This window comes from Pogonomyrmex barbatus, unplaced genomic scaffold (assembly GCF_055798465.1).
Source record: "Pogonomyrmex barbatus isolate J1 unplaced genomic scaffold, ASM5579846v1 scaffold9, whole genome shotgun sequence".
NCBI lineage: Eukaryota > Metazoa > Arthropoda > Insecta > Hymenoptera > Formicidae > Pogonomyrmex > Pogonomyrmex barbatus.
This window is the reverse complement of record NW_028297193.1, coordinates 8,120,326-8,140,582: the sequence shown is the minus strand read 5'-3', so window position 1 is coordinate 8,140,582 and position 20,257 is coordinate 8,120,326. Positions and strand designations below refer to the sequence as shown.

Genomic DNA, 20,257 nt, shown 5'->3' with positions numbered 1-20,257 from the left:
TTCCCTTACTATTTCGTTTGGCACTTCGATGACCAATCACACACATGGAACAGAGCCAATCACGCGCCAGGCAGCTTTGGCTTCAGCCAATCAGAACGTCCCCACTAATTATCACCTGCCACGCCCACCGACCATTCAGAACTCTTCATTTCCACGTGACTGATAGTTTTGACAGCGGGAGTCCACGCCCCTGGCGCCAGTGGGAAAGTGATGGGAGTTTGTTTTGACGGGCCATGGCAACCCATATACTACTTTTAGCAGACTTTCAACGTAGTGACTCTATAATTCGATGATCGATATTATTGATATCGATTAAAATCCCTTTTATTATCCCCGCTACCGGAAATATATATTGCGAAAAATATCACCTCAGCCAGGGATCGAACCTGGATCACCTGCTTTCCGGGCAAGCATCTTATCCACTAGACCACTGAGGTAATATTTATCGCAAAATTCAAATAATCGCAATATTCAAACGTCTTCTTCAGCCGAGGTACGAATAAACAATACATAGATATAGGCCGAGTACATGTTAACTAACAACTACAATGCGAAACTACAATGCGAAACATGACATTTCCTCGGCAAGCAGGATCTTGGTTGCTAAAGTGTTTTAATATGAAATAAATTCAATTAATTATATTACCAACTATGTGCTGCTTTGGTTTAGTAGACTTTCAATGTAGGCGGTAATAATTCGATAATCAGTATTATTGATATCGATTAAAATCCTTTTTGTCCTCGCCACCGGAAATATATATTGCGAAAAATATCACCAGAGAAATCTCAGCCAGGGATCGAACCTGAATATATTTCCGGTAGGGGGGATAATAAAAGAAATTTTAGATGTTAGACGTTTCATCTCTACACGTACTTGTATAATGATCATCTTCAATAGATGATTTATAATGAAAAATTCATTACCTTATAAAATTATCCCCCTACTGATATTGTAATTATTGATACTGCACGCAAGTTAAATTGATTTATTTTTATTAATTTATTCTGAATTTTATTCTGAAAATAATTTTAAATGAATGATATTTCGTGTTCAATGTTAATTTATTTTTAAATGTTGTATCTTTCCCTGTACAATTTTTACATATGCCATGAGAATGATACCACCTCGAAAAAGTAATATTTAATAAGTCATTAAGATCGTAACTGTTTTTCTTTAAATTAGTAATGGGAATTGAAATAAGTATATTATCATTAGTAACAATAATTGTATTATCACAAATTTTGCACCGTGGAACATATTTGATGCTTAGATTTGATGCCTAGATTTTTTATATAATTATATTTTTCACAAATAACTATGAGAAATTCAGATGCATCTTGTTTTATACAACTGGAAAAATTACCTCCTTATTGTACTATAAATATAATATATTCAAATTAGATATTCCATTTTCATATCGAGATTAATATCCTCCTAAAACCTAAAATGTTTACTTTATCACACTCAAAAAGTTTTCTTATAACATTTAAATGCAAAAAACATTGCAAAACTGCATTTGCAAGATAAGATGAAACTTTATCCTTATTTTAGAACCCATGTATAACCCAAATAATATTTTTCTGAATTGTTTCATGTGATTCTTGAATAGAAGAAATAACTTTTGGTAATGTCCATAAGGTATCTTTATTTTAGTATATTTTTGTTTTGAAATAGTAACCAATTTTGCTTCTGATTTTATTTTAATCTATTATTCAATAATTGCATTTCAGTAGCTTTTATAGATGAGGGATCATAACTAATTAAATACGAACCTTCTCTAGATGTTACTCATCAAAAACAAACAACACAAACTTGGCCTGCATTAAATACAGAATTATCAATGTTCATAATAGCATTTTGTAAACTTAATCCTTGGCTTTTATGAATAGTGATTCCATAATTTAATGATAAATTAAATTGTTTTCTGATAACATAAGCTCTATCCATTATTTAAAATTTAACGATAACTTTTTCAATCAAGTATTCTAATAAAATAAAACCTGTAGGTAATAAAAGTTTGATCTTTTCTACATATTTAATATTTATATCTTGAACAATTGATATTACTTTCGCGATTGTACCGTTACCAATCCCAAACTAGCATCAATATTACTGTCTTATCATTATTTTTGCAATCTTAATAATAACTTATTTAGAAAGTCCAGCTGTTCTAGTATCATCTTCATCATTTTTTGATAATATTTTCAATACATTCTTTTTAATGTATGGAATATATCTGTAATGTACATCTATCATGTCTTTAGCAATTAATAATATTTCTTTTGAATCAATACGATTCAACTATTGAAGTGTTTAACATATCACACATATGACAAATAGAAAGTAAACACATAATGTGAACTGATAAATTGATAATTACAATTACATATTTCATCAAATCTTGAATCAAAAGAAATATTTCTAAAGATATTTTTCTATTTTGAAGAATCTCGTAATCTGAATTTGTTAATAAACTAATACGCAATAACAATTCACGATAAGCCATCTCTCCTTGCTATCGCATATTAATTGTCAATTCATCACATTCAAATAAGTATGTAGTTCAAATAGTTCCTAATGCGCCAATATATTTAAAACGTTTCCACTTCCTCGCGGCTCCTGGATCGACATGTTTCGCGGGATAGCGTCGGTCGAGTGTGGTCAGGATTATTCGGAGAGAAATAAAATATCGAGAAACTAATTTGTTATGTACAAGTATTTATATTTAAAGGTAATCTGAATTATTTACAGTTACTGATTAGGTTTTCTTTATGTACAATATTTACAATGCGCTTTGCCCGGAATCTGGTCTTTCGTTGTTTCGCGAAAAGCATCGTGGATTCCGGAAATTGTTACAATAGATTCGTTCGCGGTCTGCTCCGTGAATCCGGCGCGTTCGCAGTGATAGACGCGCGCGGGCGCGATGGTGCGAAGGGTCTCGGAGCGCGTGTTATTGTCGGTCAGCTGTTCGCACGTCTTGTTTTCCGTTCTCGTCGGGCTGAGATTGGGATGTTCTGTTTTGCTGTTGTGCTGTAGTGGGGAGATGCAGGAAACTCCCTGCTTCTTGGCCGTCAGCGGAGGATAGTGCGCACAAGGACTTGCCTTTAGAACCCAGGTTAAGAAGTTCCTTAAGTGGAGAAGCTTGTGTGCTCTGATGAGAGAAGCGATCGGCCAGAAGCTCCCGGCGTGATAGGAAGCACCCTAGATCGCTATTGGATAGGAATGGAAATGTCGAGAGCAGTACTGGATGCTTTACTGTTTCGCCGGTGATAGTCCTGATTATCCACCGGAATCGCTTAATATACCTGAATCGGCCGTCAATCGGGAGTAGTCAGGTACAGGTCGGCCGAACTCGGGTCGGGGCCGATCTCGCCGGAAGATTCGAAATAATTCGTTGAATGCGCTCAGTGATTCCGCGAAGATGCTCGGTGGCGCGGTCGGTAGCGGGGCCGGCGGCGGTGGCTCAACCGGCGCGTCTATTGTTTCTTCACGTTCTGTATACGTAAAGCCGTGCGATTTCGGTTTATCTACGTCTGGTATTTGACGTGAATTTACCCGACGGTGGGATCGCGGAAGGGATCGCTGTGTCGATACCTCGACGGTTGGTCGGTCGGGGGTTGAGAATTTTATGTTTATAAAATTCGCGAATATTATTATAATGGGGATGATTCAGGTGTTGTTACATATTTATCAACCTTTTCTTTCAATAAATTAACAAAAACAAAATCATCGTGTATAAGAGGTAATTGAAGAAGATCTCCAAATAAAAGAATATGTTTTCGGTCAAACCAGCCATTATTACATTCAGTAGTAATATATTTCGAATAATCGAAGATGTATATATATTAAAATTAAATTAGATATCACTGATATTTTATCTATTATACAAGTATAACATTATTTATCTATTATAAAAGTATAACATCATTTAAATTTGCTTGTAGAACTTTCAATACATGATTAGATAATTGTTTATATTTAGGAGTATGACCATGTTCAACAGGTAATTGGAACAATCTGTGAATTGTCAAACCGTGCAATACCTGTAGGTGCTGCTATAGCAGTTTCTTTATTAAGATTTTGTTTTATCCAACATTTAATAATCTTAATTAGAAAACTTTTCCCAGTACCACTTTCAACGCTAACATATAATCGTAATACTGATTTATCTAATTTAAAAGTACCAATAATTCTATCAAATATTCTCTTTTGATCCGTGTTTAATTTTCTTATTATTTCATCTTATTATTTCTTTAATTTTAGCTCCAAGATCGTTAAAGTCCTAACTTTACCCGCTTCTATATATTGCATACCTATTGCATTTTCTGAATCATCTTGAGATGCATCTTATTGTTTTTGCAACTCATTATCTAAATATTTCTGAATTAACTGTTTTGCAGTTTCAAATTTGTTTCGCAGTTTCAAATTTGTTTTGCAGTTTGAAAAGTTTGTTGATTTTTAAAATATTGAAACAATGACGATTTCGTTCGAATTTTGTCTTAAACGTATACGTATACGTATAAAATTTTCTGATATTAAATAATAATTCTTAAAAATTTATTTTTACAACATATTTTACTAAATGGAATAACGAATTAATATCACTATGATATATATATATATATATATATATATATATATCATAGTGATATTATATATATATATTGTTACGTTTGAGGTTCTGGAGGAAAGGTAATACCTTCCGTCAGGAGGAGGAGAACTCGGATGGACGCACGGAACTTTCGTTGCTCTCACAGACCGACGTCGTGAGGTCGATCCGCGAATCGAACGCGCGTTAAGGGGATAGGAATCGGGTCAGCGTCGGTGATATTATAACCCTTACCTGCGCCAGCGTTATCAGTGATCTGTTTTTTGATCAGAGAAACCGAATCTCTTTTACCAGGGATGGACCTCGTGTGATCCTCAGGGAGCTGTGAACGATTCGGGGTCAAGTTTTTGGGTAAATAAATCGAGACGGAATTCGAGTTAACTGATTTAATAATAAAAAAAAAAGAAAATACAATATGTTAATTTTAAGAATTTTCGAAGTGGCGCAAATTTTATTATGTTTACATTTGAATATGGAAGTACAAAAATTTTATACATAAAATTTCAAATAATAATAAATAACAAAACAAAAAATCTGGTATCTATATACCTAATTGTTCCAATTGGAGCAAAAAATTGATAATCGCGAGCATATCGATGGGATCGGGTTGCAGGTGTGGCGGAGGATTAGGGTGAGCGCTGCGAAAAGCCTTTACTGGAACAAGATAGGGAAGAAGATCACGGGAAATGTACATAGGGATGGTATCGTTAACTTGGTGTCTTGAGATTTGACCCCAAAACTGGCTGTCGGGTTTAAATTTCTTTTTAATGTAAAAGGTTCCAGGAGGTGGATGGGTGGGAAAGTGAGGAAATTGACGGACGAGATCGTAGAACTTCTCCACGTCGAAGTTCTCTGGAGTGCGTTGTTTCTCGAAATCTGCCGCGAAGCGGAGGGCAGTGGCGTATTGTTGTAAAGAGATGTTAGAGAGTCTCGGTTCTATGTTGATTAACCGCTCCGCGAGTTCCTCGGCGTGTCGGTTTTGCGACGAATCCGTTTGTTTAGCTTCTCCCCGACAGTGTCGCAATGCCCGTTTCGTTTGCTTGTTCGGGATGGCTTTCGTTTGGTTCACTATGTAAATATAAGAGTTAGATGAGAGAGAGTGTGAGGTGAGAGTAGTAAAAAAAAATTGAGGAATCGTGATAAGGCAGCTTCACCGAATCAATCGGCGGCTTGCCAGGTTGGAATGTTGTGGAATCGGGGAAGGCAGCTTCACCGAGTTAATCGGCGGCTTGTCAATTTGGAATGTTGGAGTGTTTTAAGGAAACAATTATGTCGCGAACCAAACAGTCTACCGCGGGAAAGAGTAATAAAAATGGACTTACTTTTGTTGTGGCGGGCACTGATGATGAACGAGAGGTGTGGTGCCTAGGCTGGATCGTGGATCGAATCACACGAAAATGAAAAAATCGCGCACAGATTCTAACTGAGAAAAAAATTTTGCGACAACCTCGGATGGTTCCGTCCGTGAAGGCGTGGAGCGAGAAGCGAGAAGAGGGCGATCCGCTCCAAGTCGCGATTTTTAAAGGATTTCGAAGGGGTGGGAATATCTGAGAGCGTGATGGATTTCCGCGTTGGCTTGTCGAATGATAGTTTAGAAAAATTGTGAGTATAGAGGAAGGAGGGGTGTTCTGTGAATTGTGGTTGTTTTTATATTTCCAGATTTCCTAGCGAATGATGGAATTAGTTAGTTAAAATTTTCTCGCCATTCCACCCTCAATCATTCATTGGTGTGGCCGCCAACGGCCGCTAATCGTTTCTTCTTGATTGGCGTTTCCCTTAGTTTCCCCACCAATTTGGGGAGTGTCACCTCGAACGATCCGACGCGTTTCTTATCCGTTAGGAATTTGCTTTTGTTAATATTTTTTATTTTTATTGGTATGTTATAAACTTGTCGGTGTCGACAAAGCTGTCTATCCCAAGAATTATTTTTTTTGATAGTGAGACGTATCTCGAGAGGAATTTTTGTGTATTTAGGGTTTCTTTAGATCGTTCGAAGCGCTTCATTTTCTGATTAGCAGCCGTTGTCTTTTTCCGAAAGAGAAGAATTCATGAAGTCCCCCGGACGTAACAATATATATATATATATATATATCTTGTAAATCATGATTGTAGATTAATACATTTAGTAAATTTAATACATTTAGGTAAATATATTTAATTGGGTACATTTTGACATAAATTAATTTTAGTCAACATTTTTTTACAATTTAATGTAAAATTATTTATTTTGGTGGACCGATTTGACTATTTCTTTAATGTATTATATTACAGTATTACTTACTATTATATGTGACACACGTTATATCTTCTATTTTATTAATTAATATATATAAGTTCACATGAAGAATATCTGTCAAAGACATATCAAATAAAAAAAAATAAGCGCTGCAAGAGCTGTCATACAAAGATGTTCATTAGCGTCTCTTGCGACAGAAAAAAAAAACTATGGCCGACGACCGAGGCTCTATTCTTGAAACATATCGATTCTATAATTTATGTGACATATATTATAAGATTTTCGTATGCGATATGTTTCAAGACTAGGGCCTCAGGACGTTTCTTAAAATTTATCAATTTGAACTTTGCGTCGCGATATCTCAATTTATAGAACACGAAGAAAAAAAATAAAAACATTTTTTTTGTATAATTTGATACTTAGCTATCGATTAAGCGTAGTTAAAACTTAATCAATGCCGTCGTTGCTGAGATGGAAATGTAGACCGAATACATCCCAGGGTCTCGCGTAAATAGAGCCACGAGTGTCTCGTCGCCATTCTACGCGAACTTCGTTGCGCGAACTTGGCGTCGAGACACCATCCGTGTCTCTTGATAACTAAATAAGAAAAATATTTTTCATATTTAATACAGTTATTAACAAGTAAATAAAATATACACAATTTATAAACATTTTCATAAGAATAATGATTCTTATTAATCATAATAGGTTTACGGTTCTATATATATAATTAAATTATCTACAAGAATTACATATGCAATCGAGATTTTAAAATTGAGACTATTTATATGACAATATAGTAATATTCATTCAATTAGATCATATTTTAAGCCGAGGTCCGGTGGTCACTTATTTCGTCATTTCAGCAGGTTTCATCTCAATACAGAGGTTAAGCAATATCGAGCAGGATCTCCAAATGGATGGGTGGCCGCTTTTAGAAACATGCGATGATACGAAAAAATGTTTCATCACTTTCTCTCACTTTTTTTATTTTTTCATTTTTTTCACTAATTTCACTAATTTTCACTCATTTTCACTAATTTTTCACTAATTTTCTGTAAAGGGGTGTCACATATATTATAGACTTTCAGTAATAGCAGTCAATATTGAAACGCAGTCGTAATTTTGTCATCATAAGTATGCATAATTTCATCTTTTCATATATAATCATAAACAATTTTATCTATTTATATATAATATATATAATTTTATATATAATTAGATATTAGATTATATATAATTATATATAATTAGATCAGATCAAAATCCATACATAATTAAATCTACAAAATTATATATATATATATATATATATATATATATATATATATATAATTAGATATAAACTTTTTTCAAGTTTTTTTATACTGAAGATGACTCAAACTTGAATTGAAACGTTTGGAGTTTTGTAATAAAAAGTGTTAATTGCACCGTTTACAGCTGATTCTTAATTACCCTATTGTTTCCTATTGTAATTCTAAGAATCACTCTTAATAATTACTTAAAATGATCTTAAAATAAAAATTTAATTATAAATGAATTCCAATCTTAATCTGAGATTTGCTCTTTTATTTTTTAAAATTATAAATAAGAAAATTGTCACATTTCCTTAATTTTTGTTGCTTTAGGATTCATTCTTTCTAATAGTTTTATTTTTCAGCATATTTGAAGTTATTAGACTGTAAATTTTATTAAATCTTTTTTAATAACCGTTCAAGTTACCGATGCCAGTCAATTCAACGAACTCGACAATTCAAAGAACTCGATTGTTCCTTTCACTGATCATGGCCAGAAATGAAAGTTGAAGTAGAGCAATGTTGTAAGAGATACATTTTTATAAATAATTAAATGCAGTTATAAATATTTTTAAAAAAATATAATTAGATACAAATGTAGATGTACGTGTTAAGTGAATAATTATAGATGCAGTAACTTTTAAAATGTATGTAATCGTATATTTAGATATATTTTATATTATTTCTAAACATAATTTTTTTAAATATTTAATTTGATAATTTTATATTTAGGATCGTTTTAAATACAGTCTTAAGATATTATTAATTAATCAGATGACCGTATTGATATTATTATATTCTAAAATGATCCTAAAATGGTCTATGAGTACCGCCCGTAGATATAGAAGCGATAGTGCATAACAATACTTTTTTTCACGTATGTTATTAGAATACTTGTCAATGAAAGTTGAGAACGAAAAACTGGAGAAATAGCAAAAGAGAAAGAGAAACACACTTTGGAAGAATTATTTCAAAATTGTATCTATATTTTCAAAATTGTAAAACAATATTTTAAATACAGAAAGAAATGTAAATAACTATTATTACAGTTATTAAATTAAAAAGTAATTATTTGTTTATATACGTAGACAAAAAGTTGTATTTAGATAAGTACACAGTATTTAGATAACTACATAAAAGATACATAAGTAAATACCTTATCAATACAATAAAGTAAGAACTTTATATGTAAATTGAGCGTAGATTCCGGATCATTCGTTATATTTAAATAATTCTTATTATTTTTCGAATGGCATGTATTATAAGGACTTTTAACATTTATTTAAGTTTTAGTAATTGTCAATTGTTTTTCGTTGTTAGGCCAATCCTAAATAAAAAAATGTGCTTATTCTAAATCCATGTTATATCCATAAATTTTATTATTAATTATTGGCGCAAATTATATCTTCTTAAAAAATAAAAATAAAATTCAAGATACATATTTTTACACCCAACAATTCTTCTATTTCAATTTAAGTATTATATTACAAATTTACGTAATTTTGTGTCTAAATGTATATTCAAATAATATATAATACTCAACTTTAATAATATGCATTGTATAAAAGATTTGATATAAAAAATGTGCCAAGTTAAGGTTACATTATCTTGAAAATTCAATATATAACTACTTTTAAAAAATAAAACCCAAATGATAAGTATAAAAACTTTTCCTTTCCCAAAGTTATAACAATTATTTTATTTAATTCTCTTTTAAAATTTTATTGTTAATTACTGGTGCCAGGTACATCTTCTTCAAAAAATAAAAATAAAACTCAAATATATAGCTTTGCACTAAAGAGTTTTTTATTTCAATCCACATATTATATTACAAAATTATGTAATCTTACTAATATTTAAGAAATATATATTATTCATCTCTAATAATATGTATCATTTGTATAAAAGATTCGATATCAAAAAAGTGATGCAAATCATAGTTACATTATTTCGAAAATTTAATACAACTGCTTTTAAAATTAAAATAATAAAATAATAAAATTCATGTGATAGTACAGTTACAGCGTTGATTCTTAATTGTCCTATCTTTTCCCGTTATTAAAATTACTTGGAATAATTATTACACAATTTGCGTATAATAACTCAGGAAAAAAAGTTTACATCTAATTATAAATAATTATATTATATCAAATATATATATTATATATTATATCATATTAATAGATCTTATTATATATAATTATATATGAGATCTATTAATATTACAAATTATATGCAATTATATCAAAATATTATATTTATAATTCCATATCAAATTATATAAAATTATATTAAAATTTTTTTCAGGTAAAAAATTTATATCTAATTATATGCAATTATCAAAATATTTATAATTTCATATAAAATTTCATATAAAATTATATTGGAATTTTTTTCGGATAAAATGTTTAGATCTAATTATATGTATATTAAAATATTAATAATTCTATGTATAATTATATAAAATTATATTGAAATTTTTTTCGAAGAAAAAGTTTATATCTAATAGAAAAGTTTATATCTAATTAGAAATAATTATATCAAAATGCTTACAACTTTAAATTAAATTATACAAAACTATATTTCTTTTAAATAGAAAGATATACATTAAATTATATGAAAATTTATACATAATATATTATGACGCATCAAACTAGGTATGAGTAATAACATCTAAAGAGAGACATTTCCGAGATATTACAAGTTTAGTTGATATGGTACGATTTATACGTACATATATATATACAATTTACATATATACAATATACACAATTTACGAACACATAATTTCAATTAAATATAAAAGATAAAGGAAAATTAAGGAAAATTTTAAGTTTAATATAATTACACTAATTTACTTCATTTATTTTATGAAAAAACTTAATATTTTATATGTAAGATTGTTCATATAAATACAAGTATTATAAACAGATATACTTATAAAAATATATTAGTTTTTCATATTTACAAAAAAAATGAACCCATTAAAAACTTGATCTAATTGTATTTAAAAATAATTATATCTAATTATATATATATTCAAGTAGCAAGATAACGTCACGTATGATGATTTAAGGTCATTTCTCGTCATTCGACAGTGTACTAAATAATGATGTAAAATAAATGTAACATTTGTCACGAAATATTATCGTCATAAATATATCGTCATTTAATCATTTTTAAGTCATTTTTAATGAATAAATAATGAAATAACATTATTAATTATCTTTGTTAATTAAGTATAATATAACTATAATATAACTATAACTAAATAAAAAAATTATTTCCCATATTTAATATCAAACTGTTAACAAATTCATTAACAAGTAAATAAAATATGTACAATAATTTATAAACATTTTCATAAGTATAATGATTCTTATTAAACCTAATATAGATTCATGGCTCTATATATGTAATTAAATTATCTACAAAAATTATATATGCAATCAAGATTTTAAAATTGAGACTATTTATACAATATAGTAACATTCATTAATCAGATCTATCATATTTTAAGAAGAGATTTTTCCCGTAATCACTTATTTGATCATTTCAGTAGCAGATTTCATATATACCGAGATTAAGCAGCATTGAGCAGGATGTCCAAATGGATGGATTTTAGAAACATGCGATGATACGAAATAAAAAATGTTTCACTTTTTCTCATTTTTTTTAATTTTTAATTTTTTTTCACTTATTTTCTGTAAGGATATTTTATGTCATATATTATAGATTTTCAGTACTAGCAGTCAATATCGGAACCATAATTTTGTCGTCATAAGTGCATAATTTCATTTTTTCATATATAATCATAAACAATTTTATCTATTTATATATAATTAGATCAGGTCAAAATCTATATATAATTAGATCTACAAAATTATATATAATTATATATAATTAGATATAAATTTTTTTCTCGGGAATGTATTTTATTCAGTAAAATATATGTATAAATTGCAATTTAAAACAACATTTACTTTCTAAATATGTATATGTATATATTGTTATTTCTTAAAATAACATTTTGTGTTGGTTTCAATGCACTGATCGCTTAATAAAAAAAAAGGATTCATATTAATCAATTAATACATGTTTTATCTCTAATTTTCCATTCTAATTTATACAAATTTACTGTATACAATAACATACAAAAGCACAAATTTATTATAAGAATGACAAATAAAATTTTTTCTTAATGTATTTATTTTTGTTATATAATCATCATATTGATTATGTATAACAAATTTTTTTATGATGATAAATCATGAAATTGTAACTCTTGTATAAAAATATAAAATATATAAAAATAAATCAATATCACATCTGTAGGAAAATATGTAATATATTATTTGACACTCTGATGTATATTTTTTTCATAATATTTTATAAAAATTATTAACACATAGAATGTAATAGTACAATAAAAAGATTTGTTAGTAAAAATTATTATATCATTATTGCGTATATAATCTCTATGAATATTAGAAAAAACTTTTGCTATATATATAAGCGCCTTTATTATAAGCGCCTTTATTATAAAATGTTATATTATATCTGAATATATACATATTTTATAATAATTATATTCATAATTAACTGTAATTATTTCGTTTATTTCAGAAGTATAAAAAATATTTTCATCTCCAAATTACAGGAAATTTGTCATTTATGTGATGTAATAATAGATATCTAGATAAAATATACGTACGGTAAATATTATTCAGTTCAAACATTTTAATATTTCTATTACTGTTGACAATAGAGTATAAAATGTAATAATAAATAAAAAGTTAAAATAGTTAAAAGTTAAATAACGTTTAATCAATTTTAATTTTAATCTGAATATTCATTTTTTTTATGTTAATTTCTTAGCATATACAATAATTTATCTTTCAACTAGCAATTTGTTAAAAATTCTATATTGTTAAAAATTGTAATTTCTAAATATAAATTCTATGTTTTCTTTACATATAAATTGACTTTTTTAACTATTCCATGTATAAAGATATTAAAATAATTAAAAAATCATCATCAAATATCATTAAAAAAAATAACTTTTTTTCATTTTTTAATGTATTTTAACCTAAAACAACTTATATGTTTATCATTATATATTAAAATTTTGCAAAGAATATTACAAAATAATTTTATGTTAATAAATACCATAAACATATACAAAAACATACCTGTATAGCTATCCAACTTTATGTTATAAAAGCTAATAAATATTATCTATATTTTCCGTAAGATATATTAAAATTGAAATTATTTCATTTGGGAGAATTAAAAAATAAACTATGATTCACTTTATGATTAAAATAAAAATTATGACATTCACAAAGATCGATCGCAATACGCGTACCCGAAACGACTGAACGAGTGAATGTTTCAGTAACGATAAATGGATACGTAATCATAAGTGCAATAGGTAGTAAGCATTATATACTAACCTATCCTAAAAATATTCGCCTGTATTTCTATAGTAACGATGTATAAATCCTTCTATTACTTTATAATAGGACACATCTATAATAGAACATATAATAAGACAAAATTTAAAGAAATTTTATATTCACCTACAAGAACTAAAGAAAATATTTAACTTAGATTTAAATTTAGAAGAATAGATTTAAGTGAGTTTAGGTTTAATAAATAGAATATTTTATTTCAGTATATATATACGTACGCGCTAAGCTATTGTTATAATATGAAAATAAGTACACTAAAAAAATGCACTAAAGAAATTTTAGAATTGCAACTAAATCTTAGAATTAATAAATTTAATTTACTTTTTTTTTTAAGTTGAAACAAGTAGAAATGAAGTCAGATAAAGATAAATTTGATAGAATAATTTATAATAAAAAATTTCGTCAACAATGAAAAGTTGATAAAAAAATGGTGCCATATTCACTATCATTAAAAAGTTTCAGAACATACTCCAATACGATGAATATTTAATAAATTTATGAATTTACTTATAATATTTTTATTCATAGTTATTTTTCCGTTCTTTCATAATTATTTATTCGTAAATTTATTGGATATTTCTATGACAGAATATAAGAGAACAGCCATAATTTATATCTATACATCTTATCTGAGAAAAGTGGAATTAATCAAAACATACATAGTATACTAAAATTTTTGAATAATTGTATTTGAAATATTCAACACATTCAATTATTATATGAATTACATTTATTTAACAGTGTTATATGAATAATTTTACATTTTATACAAAAATCAAATCAATCATAGAAAATCTATTGAACTAATTATTTGGATAATTAAATGATGCGAAAGTAATCTAGCCAGAAAAAATTAATTTTATATTTATAAAGTATTAATTATTATTAGTACTAAATAAATAAACATATCAAAAATAAATAACACGGGATGAGTAAAAAGTCCCGGATCAGTGAAATATCTCGAAAACTAAGAATTTTCGAAAGAAATGTTTCCTACAAAGGGGTTGTACGGTTTTAAATGATATATTTACTGATCTAGTCAATCTAACTTTGGATGATGTTACCAAGGTCACATCGATTTTTTTAAATGGCACATCCTATTTTTTATTTCACAATCTAATGGCTGGTGTCATGAGCTTTTCAAAACACTACAATAAAGTTATTTTTCATAAAGTACTTTTCGAGTTATGAGGCTTGAAAGTTATAGCATTATTGGCATTAGCATTACCCAATGCGTGGGCGGTTTTAACTGAATTTCGCATGTTAAAATTTCAAAATAATAATAATAATAATATTTAAAATAATAATATCTCTTGATATGACAACATATCCCAAAGGAATGAGAGTCCCGCCATGTCCATTCGTTTCATCTTAAATAATGCTAAGCAATAAATAAATTTATACAAAATAAAGTAAATTTAAAATAGAATATAATAGTTTTAATATTGATGGAACTTTTACGTAATCTTATAATAATTAATTAAACTATCGGTGATAACAATTACGGGATAAATTCGTTTTTGTGTATAATTGTGTATAAATCAATTAATGATACAAAATGCACAATACAATATGTACGTCAAAAAAAAATAAAATAAAAAAAAAATATATATATATATATATATATTTATTTAATATATTTTTATAATTGTTTTTATAATACAAATTAGGTATAATCAAAGACTTTTTTTAAATTCGAGTATAATCAGATCTATCTAATCTTTCATATGTGATAATACCCGAAAAATAGACCGATTTGATCTTATACAGTTAAATATGATATGGTATAATCATACTGTATAAGATCAAATCGGTCTATTTTTCGGGTATTATCACATATGAAAGATTAGATAGATCTGATTATACTCGAATTTAAAAAAAGTCTTTGATTATACCTAATTTGTATTATAAAAACAATTATAAAAATATATTAAATAAATATATATATATATATATATTTTTTTTTTATTTTATTTTTTTTGACGTACATATTGTATTGTGCATTTTGTATCATTAATTGATTTATACACAATTATACACAAAAACGAATTTCCCGTAATTGTTATCACCGATAGTTTAATTAATTATTATAAGATTACGTAAAAGTTCCATCAATATTAAAACTATTATATTCTATTTTTTTTGAAAGATTAGATAGATCTGATTATACTCGAATTTAAAAAAAGTCTTTGATCATATCATAAATTATCAGATGTTTCAAAACAATTATATAATAAAAATATAATAAAAATAGCTATACAATAAAAAATAATCATTAATAATTTTATATAATTAAAAATTATCAGACATGATCATTTGCAATTATATATTATATTATAATATAATATAATATAATGTATAATATAATATAATATTATAATATAATGTATATTATATTATAATATATTATTGTATACAGGGTGTCCCATAATTCGCGACTAAAATTTTTATGACATTTTTTATTTCCTGAGTTAAAAGTAAAACGAAAATTCTAATACGAAAATGCCGAGGCTATAATAGTTTTTAAATTATTAGCGATTAAACTTGACTAATCAGAGAACTGACATTTCGCGCGCTCAGATATGATGATGTGACAAGTGATAAAAGTGCTACAAGGGCTCTTTTAACAATCTATATTATCACATAAATGTAATGATACGATATGTAATTATATTTTTATTAAAAGATTTTTATTTTATTTCTGCTTTTATAAGAAATATCTATTTATATATTACATATGCATAATAATATTGAAACATATCAATATCACAAAATATCAGTGTCATATCAATTCCATAACGAAATATTACGATATGTTAAATATCAACATAATGTTGAAATACAGTAATATCGAAATGTTTTGTTAATTAAATTATATTTGAACATAAAAAACAAGTATATTGTACATGCGTTGTATTAACTGTAATTCATATAATGAATAATTATATCATGGAAAATTTTCTTTCGCATGATAAAAATGTTTCCTAATATCATTTTTCCAAATATTTTTATCATAAAAAGAGGCTTTCTACAATGTGTCATAAATTCTGATTTTTTTTAATTCGTTATATGATTATGATTAAGAAAATGTTCCAGATAAAACAAAAATGTTTCAGATAAAAATTGTAACGTTTCGAGAGAATCACATAATTATGATATTGATCTATTTATAGATGGTTGTTGAGATTTTTTTATAGTCACCATTTTTTTTAAATAGAATGATATTTCATGTTACGCAATATAATTCTTCTAGTTATTCTGGATATAAAAACATTAAGATACAAACATTAATAATTTAAGTTACATTATGATATATAGAATCAACAAAATAATTTTTCGATGACATTATTTAGATGTACTATATAATTTAAGTAATGATATGTAATTTTTCTTCAATTGTAGAACATTCAGTGACAATAAATAAGTTTCTGATTTGTTTGTGAATTAATATTTATAAATTAATATTTGTAAATTAATATTTTGTATATATTATAAACATAATTATTTTTAATGTGCATGTATCAATGTACAATTCAACTTTTAATCATTTCTCGAGATACTCTTTGATATTAAATTTTTCAATATTTTCAATACATATGTCTAAAGAACAATACATATTTCTGAAGAACAATTTTTTATTTTTCTTGATCAGAATTTTTCATATATATTTAATGCCTTTGGGGAATTGCAATTTCTCATTTGAAATCTTGTAATCTTCTTCTTCTGATAATATTACCTATTATAAATTTATAATCAAAATTTAATCTTTTTTGTCCATTTCGTTCTTGTTGAGGATTCTTAAAAATAAATAGTGTGTAGCTCTTGTTTACAAATTTTTTTAATATCCTGTTAATATTTTTCTTGCTCTTTAACATAATAATTTTCCAGATTTTATTTATTTCCATATTACTTTTAAGCACAATTTATTTTTAAATTATGTTTATAGTATTGTCGCCTCTTAGCACAATTACTTTCTAAATTTTATATTTTCTAAATTTTATATTTATTTCAGTTGTCAGCCAGACTATTTTCTAAATTCTTTCAACAATTCAATTTCTGTTACTTCGTCGCACATCAACATATTACGTGTGACGCATACACATATCAAGTGTATGCGTCATTTCAGCTTCCCTTGATTTTACTATTGCTAATAAAGACACTTTTTAAGGAATGCATTCTTCTTGCGAAAAATACTCAATTACATTTGATTCAAAAATTTGGAATAGATGTGAACACATCAAACTATGATCATATTTTATTTTGAATTTAACGTTAAATAACACTAAAATGACAAAAACTATTACAAAACACTGCAATTATATCTAATATAAAATTAATTAAATTGCAATAAGAAATTTGGCAACATTTTTGAAGCTATATGATGAAAATAATCTTCTCCAGAATTCTTTATGATACTTATGTAACATTTTATTATTTAAATAGTCATAAATAAATATGTCTTTTTGTTATAATACTATATATTCAATTTCCATCTAATGGAGCTCTATAATATTTCTATATGCTTTTTATTTTTTAAAACAGCCTGTACTATATTAATCTTGTAATCAATAGTAATCTTCATATTTCAATAAGTTTATAAATTTGACAGCATCTGAACAACTTTATAATACTTTATAATAGATTATTTAAATATTCTATATCAATATTAATTAATCATTCATATAAATGATAGTTTTGCTTTTAGAGTAGAATTATATATTTTTTTGTTTATAAATATTCTCTGATTATATTCAGTAAAAATTTTTTATTAACTGCAACAGTCTTGTATTGACATAAAATATCCTTGCGTCGCCGCAGAGAAACTTTCTACTGACCTACAAACACTTTTGTGTTATACAGAGCTATTTTCTATTGCATAATATTCGCTTTTTATTGTATTGTAAGGCGATTTTGTATCGGCATCCGTTCTTAATAAACGTACAGCGATCTTGTATTGATGCGCAGTAGTCTTTCATCATCAGAGATATAACGACCTATTGGCATAAATTTTTGTTGTAGGCATATAGCAGTTTTGTATTGACACACAACAGTCTTATATCGGTAGAATAATCCTTTTTTCTAGACAATTGTCATTCCTTATTCAATCTCTTTATATTAATCTCTTTATATTAATCTTATTTCTTCTAGATAAACAAATTTTTCTTTTTAGAATTAAAAGTATTTCTTTTATCTTTCTATTTTGACTTAAATAACATGCAATCCTAGAAAATTCTAAATGAAAATTATCTTTAGTTGAAGATTTTAGATATTACTAGTCTAAGCTATAATTATTGCCAATATATAATGCCAAATAATAAATATCATAATTATTCTTAATCGACTAATTTAAAATTAATACTCAATAATAAATATTAATTATTTAAAGTGTTTTTCAATATGAATATTGATATATTACTTTCAATATGATATTCAATACGATTTACTTTATAAAACTAAAAACAAATACTTTTTAAATTTAAAATTTTTATAATATATACATTCTAACAAAACAAATGATATTTTATATTTAAAATTAATATTTCTCTAATTATACATAAGTAGTATATGGGTAGCCATGGCTCGTCAAAATAAATCCCCACCATTTTCCCACTAGCATCAGAGGCGTGGCCTCTAACTGTCAAAACCTGTCAGTCATGTGGAGCGTTCTAATTGGTCGGTGAGTGTAGCGGGTGAATTAGATAATTAGTGGGAGTGTTCTGATTGGCTGCTCCCATAGCTGCCAGGTGCGTGATTGGCTCTGCCCATAGTATCCCAGGGTATGTGATTGGTTATCGAAATGCCAGACGAAAAAGTAGAGGAAGGGGGAGAAAGTGTTTGGGACCGCTCGGGATTCGAAAACAAAATGGCGTGTGCAAAAAAGAAAGATAGCGGACATGTGAAAGGAATATACTTGATTAGAAACTTTATACGAGAATGGAATGCGATTTTTATGACACGTAAGATGGATCGAGGAGAAGGAAATTGATTTTTTGTAGGTTTTTATTACGTATATGGGATATGATAAATCACGTTTTTCTTAGAATGAAAGGTTTCTCGATGCCTCATAGCCCTAGCGAATTTAAATAAATTTCTCGAGTCGTTTGACATTTCTTGTATGAAGGAAATGTATAAATGTTTTGAAGACGAGAGACTTTGGAAAGTTTTCGGAGTAATAACCGTCAGAGTTATTTACCGAGTCGTATGATATTTGAGGGAGAAAAACGGGAACGGACAGGTTCGCTACTAGATGTTTCTGACGACGACGAACTTGGAGTTATATAAGGCTTTTATCCTATGACAAACACGTAGGCTGAAAAAATTTTCTTTCGACACGATGATAACTTTGCAGGTGTCACGTCTCGCGGTGCGTTTCCGATTTCCTAGGGATTTTGAGCTGAAAATGAAGATTCGTTTCTTAAATCAAATTTTAATTTAACCATTACAATTTCTGTATCAATTAAATTTACTAGAAACGTATTTGTGATGACAACTCGACCTTATCCGATCCCTCGTAGCTCAGTCAAGAGACGAGCGTCGCTCTCTATTTGTTTTGAGGCTACCTGCTGTTACGTGTCGAAACTCGGGATTTGAAAACTATTATTTTTTGTTCCCCTTTGTCGAACAAATTTTAAGTATCGCGTT

General features: G+C 27.4%; 1 protein-coding gene, 1 long non-coding RNA gene and 1 other non-coding gene across 6 annotated transcripts in view; all 3 read right to left on the bottom strand.

Moving 5' to 3' along the window:
* MFS9 (major facilitator superfamily transporter 9) overlaps window positions 1–15,215 on the bottom strand; it is a 514,330-nt gene extending 499,115 nt beyond the window's left edge. For all 4 annotated transcript variants that reach the window (XR_016141319.1, XR_016141321.1, XR_016141323.1 and 1 more), the window contains exon 1: window positions 13,334–15,215. The gene's annotated coding sequence lies outside the window, so the exon portion shown is untranslated. The remainder of the gene's footprint in view (window positions 1–13,333) is intronic.
* On the bottom strand, window positions 366–437 carry TRNAS-GGA (transfer RNA serine (anticodon GGA)). Its single transcript has one exon. It is a non-coding gene; the product is annotated as a tRNA-Ser (tRNA).
* On the bottom strand, window positions 2,125–10,389 carry LOC105426679 (uncharacterized). The gene is made up of 2 exons (XR_016141238.1): window positions 5,933–10,389; window positions 2,125–5,678 (listed from the first exon to the last, which is right to left on the bottom strand). It is a non-coding gene; the product is annotated as an uncharacterized LOC105426679 (long non-coding RNA).
* Window positions 15,216–20,257: the final 5,042 nt, after the last annotated feature.